The following is a 17,251-nucleotide window of genomic DNA, read 5'->3' on the forward strand; positions in this document are numbered from 1 at the left end:
TAATTCAATTGAAGTAATAATTTTGCGATGCAACCCAGAAATGTATTGATGCGGGCCACAGATTTTTTTCTGCTATTTGAATGACAATTCCATGGCGGTGATTAAATTCCCATTCAAATTGAAAACAGTTAGCTATTCCACCATGGGGGGTGGGGGTGCTCGTTTAGAGCCGCTCGGTGATTTAGGGCTCCGGCACCGAGGAGAGGAAAAACAACTGCGGCCACGGCATAATTGGCCCTATAAACGGTACGTGGAAAATTAAGCAAAGTAATAAATAACCGGGACACTTATTAAGAGGCTCTAAGGTGATGCTGGAAGGTGCTGTATCATCGCCCAGTGTGTACATAAATGACGGGTTTTCGTGAATTAAGTTTCATAATATGTAAATAATACACAATTATCTGAAGCGTTAGGTTTATTCCGTCAAATCACAAAGAAGTGTTAGGTTCTTCTGTTTAAAGAGTAGCTTGCATAAACGTCTCAGTTGAGAATTCCCAGATAAGGTGATCCTTAAGTTGTAAAATAATTTCTATTTTGTAAACGGAGCCGCAAAGAGCACGTACAAAAAAACGCAAAGCGCTTCCAACATCACATTTGACGTGTCAGCCGAAACTCTGACAGATGCAATTCTAACACTGCTAATGTAAACTGCAAAAACTTACCAGGGATGATTCAAATCATGTAGATCTCTGTTTTCGCATGCACCGATAAGAGAGGAGAGGGAATGAACTGAATCCCGAGGGAGGAATCTCCAACTACAATGCAGCAAAAAAAAAAAAATCTGCAGGACGCTGCCTTTTTCAGTTTACAATTCCACAATCAGCCGGCATCAACTCAGATCAGAGAATATATTCCAAAACCGAACTGGGTGTGTTCTCCTATGCCATGCAAAAATACGACATTTTATGCGTTATCCTTAAAAAAAAATAGAGCTCGGGAAACCATCCCGATGTCCACCCAAAACTTTTCTTCCCGTCACCAAGTTTCTTCTGGGGCGCAGGTCATGCCCAGTGCTCCCGAGTGTGCACTTGACAAGTAAATGGAAAGTTTAAAATAATGCCGGGAGTGGAAGGATGTTTTAAAAAGTACAAGAAGGCGAGTGCCCGCTGCTATGTGGGGTAAAATCCATCACTGTGCGTTCTCCTGCTGAAAGAGGGTCTTTGGCGTCTCTCTTGTCCTCTACCAACAGTCCTTGTATTGGTTCTCAGACGCTTTGTCAGGTTTACTGGCTTTTTTCCTCCTCCTTACGTCTTCACACACCGCCCTCCTCTTTCGATCCAGTGGGTGTCATTCCCCCACAATCGCCCCCGGTGTAATCGGAGTCGCTTCCTGGCCGTAGTGCCCTTGGGCCCTGCCTTCCTCCGCCCATCGAACCGCAGCGCTGTCTGCCTGCCATACGTGCGCTCAGAGCTGGCTTCAGGCTGAGGAACCCGAGTTTACCGTTACAGCGCCCCACAGTGGTGGAGACTTCACAGCTGCAGGACAACATGTGTTTCATTAGACTTTGCAGCTACTGCTGCAGTGTTGCAGACAAGGGTCCAGAGGATTTTATCATGTCAGTTTATTAAAATTAAATCCATTCTCTCTGTTTGCTTTTCTGAATTAGATTTCAAGTAGATTTAGTAACTTTTTATCCTCTTCAACCAGAAGCAAATAGATAATGAGAGTTTTATTTTTTAAATTTTGAGCATGTTTCCTTACAGTTTAAGCCCTCACCTTCAGAAGCAGACTTCCCTCACATTAATGTGACCATTATTTTACATTTTTTGACTTTCATAGATAATCTGCTTATATCAATTTTAACATGACTAATGTGATGAGGCCACATCTCTGAGAACAACAGTGAAAATGCCCAAAAACTGCAATCAAAGCTGTCTCTTAATGTTTCTTCAATAACACTATTACTAATATTAACAACGTGGGTAGGTCTAACCCGCAGGTGTGGGATGATGGCAGTGAGACCAGAAGCATTTTATTATTACAAATATCAGGTGATGTTTACAATATAGTCAGGTTAAAAGATATCACTTTTGAAGTGTAGATGGTTTGTCTGAGTACATGTAGAGCTGCACAAGAGCTCATATTTTTCTTCTTTAGAGACCTTGCTTCCAATATACAAATATGTCTTAAACTTTTTGTCTTCTGTTGAAAAAAAACCGAATTGATCATTGTCATGAGACATCAACTCAATGAATTACCCTTCTAAAACTGCAGCATTAATGGGATTTAAAAAAATAAATAATTTATGGTATGTTGTGTGTCTGCAATAGTACAGTGCTTGAAAGGAAAGGGAGAGAGAGTAAATGTGGAAGTTGGGAGGAAGTGTGTGTTTCTCTAAAGCAATAGTGTAAGTAAAGATCAACTGCAGTTCATGGTTTCCTCAGAAGCACAGACAAAGTGGAGGGTGTCCCATCATCCTCTGCAAGTCATTTAAGTCCCCTGAAAACACACAGGCTAGGTGAAAAACTGTAATCCTATTTTTATCTTACATCCACTGCCAATGTCCATCCATCCAACTAGCTATGGGGACATGGAATGTCACCTCTCTGATGGGAAAGGAGCCTGAGCTGGTGCGTGAGGTTGAGAAGTTCCAACTAGATACTGTATACTGTAGTCGGCCTCACCTCGACGCATAGCAAAGGCTCTGGAACCAGAGGGGTTCTTCTCGAGAGGGGTTGGACTCTCTACCACTCTGGAGTTGCCGATGGTGAGCGGCGACGGGCAGGTGTGGCAGTTCTCCCCAGCTCAGTGCCTGTATACTGGAGTTTACCCCAGTGGATGAGAGGGTAGTCTCCCTTCGCCTTCGGGTGGGGGGATGGATCCTGGCTGTTGCAGTTCAGCGTATCCACCCTTTTTGGAGTACTTAGAGGGAGTGCTGGAGAGTGCTCGTTCTGGGGGCTCCCTCGTCCTCCTGGGTGACTTCAATGCTCACGTTGGCAACGACAGTGTGACCTGGAGAGGTGTGATTGGGAAGAACAGCCCCCCTGATCTGAACCCGTGTGGTGTTTTGTTGTTGGACTTCTGTGCTCGTCTCAGATTGTCCATAACAAACACCTTGTTCAGTCATAAAGGCGTCCACATGTGCACTTGGCACCAGGACACCTTAGGCCGCAGATCGATGATCGACTTTGTGGTCGTGTCATCGGATTTGCGGCCGCATGTTCTGGACACTCGGGTGAAGAGAGGGGCAGAGCTGTCAACTAATCACCACCTGGTGGTGAGTTGGCTCCGATGGTGGGGAAGGATGCCGGACAGACCCGGCCGACCCAAACATATTGTGAGGGTCTGCTGGGAACGCCTGGCAGAGTCTCCTGTCAGAAGGAGCTTCAACTCACACCTCCGGGAGAGCTTTGACCATGTCCCAGGGGAGGCGGGGGACATTGAATCCGAATGGACCATGTTCCGTGCCTCCATTGTTGAGGTGGCTGACCGGTGCTGTGGCTGTAAGGTGGTTGGTGCCTATCATGGCAGCAATGCCCGAACCCGTGAGGGATTCCCTCAGGCTGAAGAAAGAGTCGTATCGGCCTTACTGGCATGTGGGACTCCTGAGGCAGCAGATAGGTACCGGCAGGCCAAGCGGAGTGCAGCTACAGCGGTTGCCGAGGCAAAGACCCGGGCATGGGAAGAGTTCGGTGAGGCCATGGAGAATGAATTCCGGACACCTTCAAAAAGGTTCTGGACCACCATCCGGCATCTGAGGAAGAGGAAGCAGTACACCGCCAATGTCCTTTTAGTTTAGTTTAGTTTTCTCCCGCTTATCCGGATCCGGGTCGCGGGGGCAGCAGGTTCAGGATTGATGCCCAGACAGCCCTCTCCCCGGCCATTTCCATCAGCTCCTCCGGGGGGACCCCCAGCCGCTCCCAAGCCAGGCGAGAGATGTAATCTCTCCACCTAGTCCTGGGCCGGCCACGAGGCCTCCTCTCACTGGGACATGTCCGGAACACCTCTAAACACCACCTGCCCGAGTTTTTGCCTCCACGACCGTCGCGGCCGCAACCCGCTTAGCCAACCTGTCAGCTGCTTCCGGAGACCCACAGACCAGCCATGACCTGTGGGCCTCTTTCTTCAGCCTGACGGCTCCCCTCACCTCTGGTGTCCACCCTCAAGTACGGGGATTACCACCACAACCAGCACCAGCGGCCTTGCAGCCACAGCTCGCGACAGCCGCCTCGACAATGAACATGGCCCATTCAGACTCAATGTCCCCTACCACCCTTGGAACACGATCAAAGCTCTGTCGGTGGGAATTGAAGACCAGCCTGACGGGTTCCTCCACCAAGTGTTCCCAACAGACCCTCACTAAGCGTTTGGGCCTGCCAGGTCCGCGCGGTTGCTCCCCTCCCCCACCTGATCCAACTCACAACCAGGTAGTGATCAGTTGACAGCTCTGCTCTTCTCTTCATCCGAGTGTCCAAAACATATGGCCTCAACTGACACGACTATGAAGTCGATCATTGACCTACGGCTCAGGTCGTCATGGTGCCAAGAGCACCGATGAATAACTTTATGTCTCCCAGCAGAACAATGGAGTCCCCAGTCGGTACTTTGTCCAGCGTCCGTCCTAGGTCCTCCAAAAAGGGCGGGTACTCTCAGTGCATAAGCACAAACAACAGTCAGAACCCATTCCCCGACCCGGAGACGCAGGGAAGCGACCCTTTCACTCGACCGCGAGAACCCCAACGTCAAACTAGAGAGTCTGGGGACAGGCAAAAAGCCCACCCCCGCTCTCCGAGCAACTCCAGTGTAGAAGAGGCTTCAAAAAGGTTCTGGACCACCATCCAGCGTCTGAGGAAGGGGAAGCAGTGCACTGCCAATATCCTATTTTTTTAAAAGAAAATTATATAGTCTGTTGTGATAGGAGGCAGCGACAAGTATCAGGTTTTGTTTTGTTCTTTTAAATCAGATGTAGAGACTCAGCCAGTACATGCTCTGTCCCCTCCCACCTCAGCTTTCACCAGTAAAACCAGTGGTGCTGACAGGTCAGATATAAATTAAACAGTGACTACTTCAGGTTCTCCAATAACCGCACATGGTAACGATGTCCGAGTCACTCAACAGCCATTAACAATGCCTCCTGCTGTGACACAAGTTTGCATGGAAGTGAGCTGATCAACAACTAGCTGTTATTTCTTTTTGTCTGTGCACCAGCTTATTAGTTCACATTTATTTATTGGTCGCAGCTCGTTCAGATGCTTGTCGCTGAGCAGAATGAATCAGGGCTCAACAGAGGCTTGCTTGCCATTAATTGCAAAAGGCTAAGCTTCTAGACCTCACTGATCTGAACTCAAGACTGCAAATAAATAGTTTTCGTGTATAAGATGTTGGACTGTTTTTATTCAGGTGTTTTAGGGATGTGCTCTCTCTGTTTAAGACTTTCTATTTAAACATGTGGAAGGTCAGGGAACTTCCTAAACAGAGATTCACCACCAAAAATGATATGAATAGAAACTACAGTTCAAAGAAATAAAGCAATTTTCACTGATGTTGAATGACTTTGGAATCATAAAGTATAATGCCAATATCTTTAAGCTGTAGACTTTTTCATTATTAGTTTTTATCCTCTGATATACAATGGTTAGTTGGTGCTCCAAGTTATATTTATCACCACCATCCATTGGGAGTGTTGCTTGTGCACGTTTGATAAAGTGGATAAAGAAGAGCGGCTGACTGTTCATCACTATTTCAAACAGACAATACAGCCTCACAGTGGCTGGCTGCATCCACTCACAGAACATACATCTTGAAAGAGATACATACTGCTGAAAGAGTACAAAGCAGACTTGTTCTCTTTTGAAGATTCTTTCTTCTTCTCCCTTTAGGGTGCTGCAGTTAATCATGAGTGGCAGCAATATGTTATTATAACCTCACTGTGCCAAATTTTGCAGATACCACCCCTTTATCTCCCAATATAACGCTGACAGTGTATCATTAAAACAAATGTGTGTGACTCACATCCTGTGCAATATATGAAACAAATGTGAGGAGCTGGTTGTTGTGTGTGTATGTGTGTGTGCATGTGCATGTCTCTGTGCCTCTGAAAATAATTTGAACCATATACTATAAGCTCCCTGCACCGTAGTAATATAAGAAGACCCTGATGGAAAGTGTGGAGCTATTCACTAAAAAGAAATCATCATCATCATCATCATCATCATTAGGAGCAGCAGCCTAACTATACATAACGATTCTGGAGAGGGCAGCACTTTCCTTCACATAGGAGGCTGACTCATAATTCAGAAGCCTTGGCTTTTAACTCTGGAGGCATTAGCCCACAAGTCAATGGGTCATCCTCCTCACTTTCACTGATAGTCTGTAATAAAATCATCCAAAGATGCCATGCCATGCAGCACAGCCCTCTCCTCCCCCTCAGCAGGTAACAAAGAGGGATGGTGGGAGTGTGATGGAAGGGGAGTCAAGGGTCAGTCATCCAGATTCTTCATGTTTCCACTTTAGCACTTCAAAGTGTCTGAAACGGCAGAGAAGCTCGCTGCTTGGAGTATGTATGAAGTATGGAGCTCTGGATGGACTGACAATGGAAGACAAGAAAAAAAGTTGTGGTTCCATCTTAATGTTTTGGAACTGCAGTGGGAATTGTGACGGAATTGTATGACTGCAATATGATTCCAGGTCAAAATGGCTTTTTGTCCAGTTTGACTTCATATTTAATTGTGAAATAAAAACAAAGCATGCAGCAATGAAGGCTTCTTTTCTCACAAAGTATCTCTCTATATATTTTAAGCTTGCCCCTTGTTTTTCTTTCTATCGTTAATCAGCCACATCAGCTATACGCACACAGTTACGCACACTTGCATACACACAAACACATTACGCAGCTCATTTGGCTCAGAGAACAGGTCACTGTAGTCATTTTGTCTATGACTCAGTGCTGCAAGTCAGGGCCCTAGCCTGTTGAGAAAGTTTAAAATTTAGTTTTGTTTTTCCTCTTCAGGTTCCATATTCACTGCAACCCACCCAGTATAGCTATTCAGTAGAGTATTTTATTTGAATACAATTAGAAAGAAATAGATTCATTAGTTCAGTATCATGATCTGGAGTAATGAATAAAGGTTGAGGGCAGAAAGGATCTTTGTGCATGTGTGTCATGCAACCCAGGGAATGTATTGTTTAATGATATTTCCATTTTACACATTAAAATGTTGTGGGGTAAATGGTCATTGTTAATGCTCATTTGCACGCTTATACGATGACTGTACTGTTTTTTTGCAGAGAATAAAGTGCACTGTCCTCATCAAACTCTGTCAAAATGTGTAAAATGTGTTAATGTGAATGGTAATGGCCCTTTATAATACGAGAATGGAGGATTCTACACTGGAGCCAGGGTTAGACATTAACATTGACTCCAATGCTTGCTGCAGATAGTCAGGTTAAACATTGCACATTTTTCAGAATACTTCCAGTGCTCGCATGAATGAGTGGTTCAGAATAGCTCTAATCTGCTATTTTTTAGCAGCACCATCTCCTGCAATACCAGGAACTTGTGTTATCTTTGAGATTGTGCTCACATGTGAGGTGACAGGAAGACTTTTGCTGCATTTTTAATAAGTCCGCTTGCTATTGTGAGACCATGTGAGGCCGTGTAGAGGCCCGGACTGTCTGTCATCTGGCTGCCGAAATGAACCAGTGATAAACGTAAATTTTGGTAAAGTTATTATTCACGTCGGAGCAAATGACACCCGGCTTCGTCAGTCGGAGGTCACCAAAATTAACATGTCGGAGTGCAGCTACGCAAAAACAATGTCAGACTCCGTAGCATTCTCTGGTCCCCTCCCCAATCTGGCCAGCGATTAAATGTTTAGCCACATGTCATCGCTTCGTCGCTGGTTGTCACGGTGGTACCCCGAAAACAAGGTGTCCTTTATAGACAATTGGAGCACTTTTTGGGGAAAACCTGGTCTGATCAGGAGAGACAGTGTCCATCCCACATGGGATGGTGCCTCTCTCATTTCTAGTAATATGGCTAATTTTATTAGACCCTAAGTGACCTGACAATCCAGGGTCCAGACCAGGATGCAGAGTTGTAGTCTTACACACCTCTCTGCTGCTTCCATAGAACCCTCATCCGCCACTATAGAGGTAGTCTCTGTTCCACGGTTAAAAGTTCACCAAGCACAGAGCAGAGGAGCGGTCAATCACCGTAATCTTATTAAAATTAATACCAAAGCACAAGTTGGAGAAACTAACATCACAATTAAATGTGAACTATTAAATGTTAGATCTCTTTTGTGTGAATCCCAGTTGGTGCACGACCTGATAGCGGATCATCACATTGATTTATTTTGTCTTACTGAGACCTGGCTTCAGGAGGAGGAGTATGTTAGCTTAAATGAATCTACTCCATCCTTCCTCGTGTTACTGGTCGAGGAGGGGGAGTGGCAGCAATCTATCACTCCAAGTTATTAATTAATCCTAGACCAAAACATGGCTCCAGTTCATTTGAAAGCCTGACTCTTGGCATCACCCATCTGAACTGGAAGGCAGAAAAGCCACTTTTGTTTGTAGTTGTATATCGACCCCCTGCTGGGCCACATTCAGAGTTCCTATCTGAGTTCTCTGATTTCTTATCTGACTTGGTCCTTAGAACGGACAGTCATTATCATTGGAGACTTTAATATCCAAGTAGACGTTGTAAATGACAGCTTTAGAAATGGCTTCATTTCATTACTTGAGTCAGTTGGTTTCCTCCAGCAGATAAACCAACCAACTCATAGCTTCACCCACACCCTAGATCTAGTTCTGATTTATGGTGTTGAGGTAGAACATGTGTCAGTGTTCCCTCAGAACCCACTCCTGTCAGATCATTCTTTGATCACTTTTACATTTTTGATTAAGGATTCTTCTATCCTCAGAGCACAGTCTTACTATAGCAGATGTCTTTCAGATAATGCTGTAGCTAAGTTTAAGGAAGTGATCCCTGTGCTAATCCCAGGACCACTGTGTGTTTCCCCAGGGATCAGTCATAATAATCTTAGCCCTGCTGAGGTTGACTCTATTGCGGAAGGTGCAGCAACCTCACTGAGAATCACGCTTGATTCTGTTGCCCCCCTGAAAAAGAAAATAATAAATCAGAGGAGGTGTGCTCCCTGGTATAATTCACATATCAGGACCCTCAAGCAGAAAGCGCGCAGACTGGAAAGGAAGTGGCATTTCTGTAAAATAGATAGCTATCATGCAGCCTGGAAAGACAGTCTGTTAGTTTACAAAAAGGCCCTCCGTAAAGCTAGAACAGCTTATTTTTCTTCTTTAATTGAGGAAACTAAGAACAACCCCTGGTTTCTTTTGAGCACTGTGGCCAAATTAACCAAGAGTCACAGTGTTTTAGATCCACATATCCCTTCTTCCCTTAGTGGTGAAGACTTCATGAGCTTCTTCACTGATAAAGTTCTAGCTATCAGAGAAAAAGCTAACCAGGCCATCCCAACAACTGGATCATCACCAGATGTGCTGACTGTGGGAACATACAGTTTCTCCAACGAGCCCTTAAACTCTTTCTGTCCTATATATTTTTCTGAGGCGTCTTCGCTAATTCAGAAATCCAAGACCACCACATGTCTTTTAGATCCCATCCCAACACACCTGTTGAAGGATGTTTTACCATTGATAGGCAGTTCTTTCCTGGACCAGATCAATTCTTCCTTAGTGACAAATTATGTACCCCGGTCCTACAAGGTGGCAGTGATTAAGCCGTTGCTTAAAAAAACATCACTGGATCCTGATGTCTTCGCAAACTATAGGCCGATATCCAACCTTCCTTTTATCTCTAAAATTCTAGAGAAGGTTGTGGTGACTGAGTTTCTGGAGCACCTGCAGAGAAACAGCCTGTTTGAGATGTTTCAGTCAGGCTTTAGAGCTCATCACAGCACAGAAACAGCACTTCTTAAAGTTAATAATGATCTTCTTATAGCTTCAGATCATGGACTGGTCTCTATGCTGGTTCTGCTGGACCTCAGTGCTGCTTTTGATACAGCTGATCACAGCATCCTGTTACAGAGACTGGAACATGTGATGGGCATTAAAGGGACAGCACTAGACTGGTTTAGATCATATTTATCTGATAGATATCAGTTTGCTCATATCCATGGAGTTCCCTCTTCATACAGTAGGGTTAGCCATGGAGTTCCTCAAGGTTCTGTACTTGGACCGATCCTTTTCACCTTGTACATGCTTCCCTTAGGGAACATTATTCGGCAGCATGGGATAAATTTTCATTGTTATGCTGATGACACTCAGCTTTATCTATCCATGAAACCAGAGGACACAGAGAAGTTAGTGAAGCTTCAGACCTGTCTTAAAGACATAAAGTCCGGGATGTCTTCAAATTTCCTCCTCCTTAACTCAGGAAAAGCTGAGGTCATGGTGTTTGGTCCTGAACCTCTCAGGGATAGATTAGATCACATGATCACTCTCAATGGTATCTCATTAACATCTAGTCTCTCTGTGAGGAATCTTGGAGTAACTTTTGATCAAAATCTCTCCTTCAACTCACACATTAAATTAGTCTCTAGAATTACCTTTTTTCACCTGAGGAACATCACAAGGATTAGAAAACTACTGACCCAACATGATGCTGAAAAGATAGTCCATGCATTTGTTAATTCCAGGCTGGACTATTGTAATTCTTTATTATCAGGGTATCCAAACTCCTCTTTAAGAAGCCTCCAGCTGATCCAAAATGCTGCAGCCAGTTTTGACAGGTATTGACAAAAGAGATCACATTATTCCTGTACTGGCGTCTCTTCATTGGCTGCCCGTTAAATTTAGAATAATTTTTAAAACCCTTCTTTTGACCTACAAGGTCCTCAGAGGCCTAGCTCCATCCTACCTGGAGGAGCTAGTGATACCTTATCAGCCCAATAGACCGCTCCGCTCTCAGAATGCTGCTCTACTTGTGGTCCCCAGACTTTCTAGGGGTAGAATGGGGGGCCGAGCAGTTAGCTACCAGGCCCCCCTGCTATGGAACCAACTCCCTGTCCAGGTACGGGAGACTGACTCCATCGCTACTTTTAAGATTAGACTTAAAACCTACCTCTTTGAAAAAACTTCTTGTTACTAATTCTGTAGTTCCAGTTATTATCATAGACAGACAAATTATCATACTTAGGGGGTCGTCTAATCATTAGGTTAACATCTTAGCTATGCTGCTATAGGCCAAGGCTGCCAGGGTCCAGAAACATGATTACCTGACAGGCCTCTGTCACCCCACTGGGTCATGGTTTCCTCTTCCCTCCTCTCCTCTCCTCTCCTCTCCTCTCCTCTCCTCTCCTCCTCCTTGTCAAGTAGACTAGTAATGCTATTTCCTGTGTAGTTTACACATTTACAGGTATCGCCGCCTTCAGAGCTGTATACTGATCTCCGACCCCCACTGATCTCCTCTCCTCTCCTCTCCTCTCCTCTCCTCTCCTCTCCTCTCCTCTCCTCTCCTCTCCTCACCTCACCTCACCTCACCCCACCCAGCCGGCCATCAGCAGGAGGGTCCCCCTACATGAGCCTGGTCCTGCTCAAGGTTTCTTCCTGTTAAAGGGGAGTTTTTCCTTGCCACTGTTGCTTGTCTGGGGTTGGGATTCTGGAAAGTGCCTTGAAACAATTCTGATTGTAAAAGACGCTATATAAATAAAGATTGATTGATTGAGATTGATTGATAAAGAGAGACCTAAAAAGAGAGATAACTGAAGGCATTTGTAGTCTCTGTGGAGTCCATTTCACACAGAACCATGCATGCACAGCATATACTCAACTCTCAGTGTGATTATAAATTATGTTAGGCCCACATAATAAATTAAGTTCAGAAAATGGGATGTCTAACTTTTAAACTGAGGGAAGACTGTGTCCTGATGTCATCAACAAGTCATTTCAACCCAAAGTTCTCAGTTCCTCCAGCACCCCACCTTACATGAGTCTGCTGAGCCACTTTTGGACGAGCCACCCCTGCACAAAAACCTAAATCACATCACAGCAGTAGTTAAGGACTTGACCTTTGCTTTGTTGCTGTTTTCCATTCCCCACTCCCATGTTATGTTTGAGCCCCCACTTAGTAATGTGTCCAGTGCCATGAAGACAATGATATAATAATATTGCCTCAATGTTGTAAATCAATGCTCAAACCACAGAAATGTGTAAAAATGTTTTGAAATCTGCCAATTTTCAGCCATTAAAAAATGTATGCTAATATTTCAATGATAAATGTTTCAGTAGAAAAATGTAATTTCGTTCAAAGATCAAATGTATTTATTCAGATTTTTAAAAAATCCAGCTGTATTATGAACCATCTGTTATAGATAAAACAATGAAACTTTAGACATTTGTAGTGTTGTAGAAGAATGAAATGAAGGAGCAGAGAATGAGTTGTAGGCTTCGTTCAACAAGGTGATGTTTAGATGTGAGCATTTGTCCTTGTGAGGCTGACTCTCATTACCAGACTGAGATGCTGAGGTAAAAAATGTGTTTTCTTAAGGCACAATGAGGTGCGTAGAGGTTAACCAGTTTGACTGTGATCACCAATTGGAGGTCTAACTTGCGCTGGGCATTTTCCTGAGAAGCCGCCTCCTCACCTGACCTTTGTCCCCCTCAAGCTGTCTCTGCACTGCATCCAGACAAAAGACACAGAGAGAAAGACAGAAAAGAGGAGGAGAAGGAAAATGACAAAGATATATGTCTTATTAAACATCTCCCCACCCTGCATCATGACAAATTATGCACAAAGTACAGAGAAAGAGGAGAAGGGGCAAATACTGTAACAGCACAATTCTTAAAATACAAGTTTAACTTAGATTTCCTCAGTGAGCACGTGTCCCCCTCCCCAACACTGTTTACATGGTTTCCAGCACTCTGTAACAAAGGGGTGACTGTGAGCAAGTTGGCTTCACTCGAAGGTTCAGGTTGCAGCATGCCCACCTCAGCAGGACAGACTGACAGATTTACACCACTGTCTGCAAAATAGGTCTGCTCCTGCAAGTCTTGTTAGTGCTGTTGTGCAATGGTCGACCTATCTCTCAGCATCTCCCAGTTCCTCTTTATCGCCTCTCTAACCAATGGCAATAGTAGGAACTCTGAGTTGAAAAAAACTCTTACCAGACATATAATATATACAAGGTCTTATGAAAGCACCTGCATAGACAAAAGAGCCACTGAGGAACTCATTTATATTGAAGATTAGACCCACAGCAACACAAGAGACATGCCATGAAAACATCTTCGCAATTCTTTTTCCAGGTTTACCTGAACATGTGTCCACCAATGTAGCTCACCTCACTGACTGCACTGTTGAATAAAGCTGTCCTGCACTTCTTCTCAATACAACAATCCGTTCAGGTGCTGCGCTTGCGCAACACTCGTGAGCTAGCTGTTCCAGCATTCAAGCCTTGGACTGCTGCTCATTGTTAGGGGAAGTTTTGAAGGTGAGCTTCTTCTCATCATGACGATGACCATTTTCTGAGTCTATCATTCAGGCAGGCATCTATGAATCACCAGTCTTCTCATGCTGATCTCCAACCAGCTGGTCTCTTTAAAGTTCCATCTCATCTTAGATTAATACAGACTATAGCTCCTAAAAGTAATATTCTGGGAAAATATTGATAAAATATATATATATTTTATTTATATCTAAATTATTATGAAGGGATCTTAATGAATATCTGGATTTATTTAATCATAAAATGTATTTTAGAAAGTGTATAATAACAACAAAAAATATTCATAATCTAGGGCTGCCCAGATGTTTTTATTTCATTGCAAATGGAATATATTTAATACACAGAATATAATCACATCTGTTTATTTGAGTTTTAAAGAATTATTTAATTCATCACAGTTTAATCTGACACTTTATGGAAAAACCAAAAAGCCATCGATAATCCATCATCCTTGGGGTGTTTGCTGTAAACAGACACACTGTAAAAGAAGAAGATTGCGGGAAAAGCTCAGGTTGTAATTACTGCTGCAGTGAAAGTCAACATGACACACCTTTGGACTGATCCTCACCAATCCTGAACAACACATTCACGGCCCTTCCTCCCACTGTTGCAGGAGTCTGGCACAAAATAACAGTCTTTAGCGTGTCACCATCACAGATAGATGGGTGGGTGGGTGGGTAGGTAGGTAGGTAGGCAGGTAGGTAGGTAGGTAGGTAGGTAGGTAGGTAGGTAGGTAGGTAGGTAGGTAGAGTAACAGTCAACAGGTGGTATCTGACATTAGAACATAGAAAAAGACCTGGTTAGACAGTTTTTGTTTCATGTCCCTTCTTAAACTCTGTGTTTAACCTTAGTGTTGGACAAGTTAGACAAAGATTTTCTGTCCACTGGGAAACAGCAAGTTGGAAGGAAAAATGGTCAAAAAATGGCAGAGGGAAATGGGAGTAAGGGAAGAAATAGCAATACTAGGGCAGATGAATGACACTGAAAGAAGAAGAGTGGCTGGAAGGAAAAGAGAGGAGAATAGTGTCTCATTAATCAAACATGACATCTTACAGATCCCTGCTTTGCTTTCCAGGCAAGTGTGAAGTTGTTCCCCAGCAAAGTGCAGTCATTGGTGAGGATCAGTCTGTTACTGGTGAGGTCAGACTGGTTACCACTCTGTGAATGAAAAACAGGGATGGCAGGAACAACATCCGTAAGTCTCTCTTTTCATCTGTTAATGCTGCACAAATCCAAAGTTAAAGTCAAACTTATCACCTCTGCTTTTGTTGATTAGATACACACCTCTTTTAAATTCCAATTAGAAGAAAGCAAAATGACAGACATTTACGCTTCCCAAAGAAACATTTTCACACAAAAGTTTTGATTTACAAGCAAATTTATTGATATTCTTTGCACCAAATGTGATTTGATGTGTACAGTGACAATAATTCATTTGCTGTGGTGTCGTGCGTGCCACATTTATATCATTGGTCCTCCTGTGCACTGGATCCTCAGGAACCTCGATCACACACCAGAATCCTGTCTACATGACTACAGCAGCACCGAGTCTCTGAGGTCTGTGACAGTGTGTGAAGACAGCCTGCCCAGACAGGATGTTTACTCTGTTTACTGTCATTGTTTTGTTTATGCTAAAAATTTGAAAATAAATGCCAAGCTCAGAACAGGCTGTCTTTTTATTCTTATCAGAGACTGTTGAATCACTCCGCATTGGATGGAAACACGCTGACGGCAGATGAGTCCATTCAAATCCCTCCACCTCACGCTAAAAGATGGATATAAATTCTGCTGCCACCATCTGTGTATCAGGCTGCTTGGCTGGTGGATGGAGTATCTGCTGAACTGGGGTCTGTTTCAAAAGGCCATGTGTCTCTGCAGAAGGAGGCACAGGGGTCCCTGGTGTGCCTTGTCGCCTGTTCCCCCTGACCTAGAGCACCACCTTTCACCCCAAAACACATCACACGTGCATCCAAACACACATGGCACAAAACCAGGTCATCGGCCCATCAGCTCGGTACAGTGAAGCTCTGGGAGCCTGAGTGCTTATAAAAGCTGGGAAACAACAAATGAGTGAGAGACCCGGGACAGATCTATGATTTTATTCTTTCATACTGGCATGTGCAGGCCCATTTTCATATATGGATTAGAAGAATTGATGGTGCGGACAGGGACAACAGACATTCCATTACAGCATAGAAAACATTGGGATCTCAGTTTTCTGCATATTCACAAACTGACCAGGAACTGGTGGGTATGCATGAGAAGGCTACTGCTGGTGGCACTGGCTGCGAATAGGACCGGGCGTCTGAGCTATGAGCGCTGTGTGCACATGGCTCCATGGCTAATCTGCTAATGTATTCCAGAGGTCAGGAAGGTTTTGCACCAAATCAATGGAGGGATTTACACAGCTTTCCCCTGGAATGTGCTCCATCCACAATCTGCTTCAGGGAAAACATTCACCCCTGCTTTGCCAGGCCATCAAATTTTCTGCAGCATTTAACCACAAAGAACAAATATGAAAAAAAAATAATCAGAAAGGTGCAGTGAAGTATTCTTTTTCTACCAATTTGTTTTTTACATGCCTGTACAGGAAGTCAGAAGAGGTCTTCTCCATTGTGACACCTGCTGTCTTTTAATTCTAACAGGTACTAGTATAACTCACAAATTTAAGAGATTTTGAAGGCAAATAAAATAGCGGGGGGAAATGTTTGAAAGAATGTTTTGAAAAGCAAAAAGGGTAAAAAAAACCCCAAAAACAACAACTATCATTTGTATGCATAAATTGAAATATTATTGCAAGTACCGATAGTGCTGCTGTTGCTTTTTAATCCTCTGGAAGAGAAAAAAGAAAAAAAGTTAGGACTGTTCTCTGATTTTAAGGGGTGTACCAATTTCACAGCAATGTTCTATACATGTTCTGATGTTGTGATGGTTACTGTTCTTAACACATTCGCAGAATTGTTGATTAACTCAAAATTTAGATCAGGAAATCTCTGATTTACTGTAGCATTATCACATTTACCACAAATTTGGTGATTAGGTTGTGACTATTGTATGATATAAACTTACGGTATTTAGAAAGCAAAAAAATTGACTAAAAGTGAGAAGCAGAATTAGAATGAGATGTTCCATCTGAACAGTTCTAAGCTTCACAGAAATATGTAGTAGCCAGTGAAACAGAAACAGAGAGCCAAAGTCTTCATATGGTGTTTGGAAAAAAACATGAATTCAAATTTCTGGTGCAGAATAGACCACATGCCTGGAAAGAAAATCATTTGACAAATTTTTCTGCTGGTGAATACTGTGCAGAGATCATAGGATGCAAAAAAATAGATATAAGGAGGTGTGAAAACTAACATTTGGGAGGGAATATGTCTCTGTCTGGAGCCTTGCACTCACACTTTCTAATGTGAAATCATGGGAGATCCATCAGTGTGTTTGTGCTCAAATGGGTGTCAGTCTTCAGTGCACAGGAATGCACCACAGTTATTCTGCTGGCACTCCATCTCTCTGTCTCTGCTGGTTGGACCAGGCCCGACTCAGGTCATAAATAAGCTGGTCTGGATAGAAGAGGACACCGAAGCCCAGACACAGAGCATGGGGGCCCCAGGCTTAAATCCAGACAGCCCAGCTTAGACCAAACCAACCAGAGAGACAGAATCACACGACTGATTTTTACTACCTTTCAACTCACATTTTGGTCATAGGTCCACTCAATATAAATGGGTTAAGCTCCACATGCGTTCAGCAAAAGATTGATGTTCAGTTCTTTGTGGAATTTTTATGTTATTCTTCCACATATCTGTTTGAGGGGCTGGTAGGAT

General features: G+C 43.6%; 1 protein-coding gene and 1 long non-coding RNA gene across 9 annotated transcripts in view; one reads left to right on the top strand and one right to left on the bottom strand.

Annotated features, from left to right (window-relative positions):
- fgfr2 (fibroblast growth factor receptor 2) overlaps positions 1–1,318 on the bottom strand; it is a 36,379-nt gene extending 35,061 nt beyond the window's left edge. For 3 of the 8 annotated variants that reach the window (XM_011602888.2, XM_011602886.2, XM_011602887.2), the window contains exon 1: positions 663–1,315. The gene's annotated coding sequence lies outside the window, so the exon portion shown is untranslated. Of the gene's footprint in view, positions 1–662 lie in introns of all 8 variants that reach the window. The other 5 variants (XM_011602890.2, XM_011602889.2, XM_011602891.2 and 2 more) reach the window with 4 other exon arrangements.
- Positions 206–15,074, top strand: LOC115249487 (uncharacterized). Its single transcript, XR_003888163.1, has 3 exons — positions 206–246; positions 14,503–14,622; positions 14,925–15,074. It is a non-coding gene; the product is annotated as an uncharacterized lncRNA (long non-coding RNA).
- Positions 15,075–17,251: the final 2,177 nt, after the last annotated feature.

The sequence above is a fragment of the Takifugu rubripes genome, chromosome 4 (genome assembly GCF_901000725.2).
Source record: "Takifugu rubripes chromosome 4, fTakRub1.2, whole genome shotgun sequence".
Classification (NCBI taxonomy): Eukaryota; Metazoa; Chordata; class Actinopteri; order Tetraodontiformes; family Tetraodontidae; genus Takifugu; species Takifugu rubripes.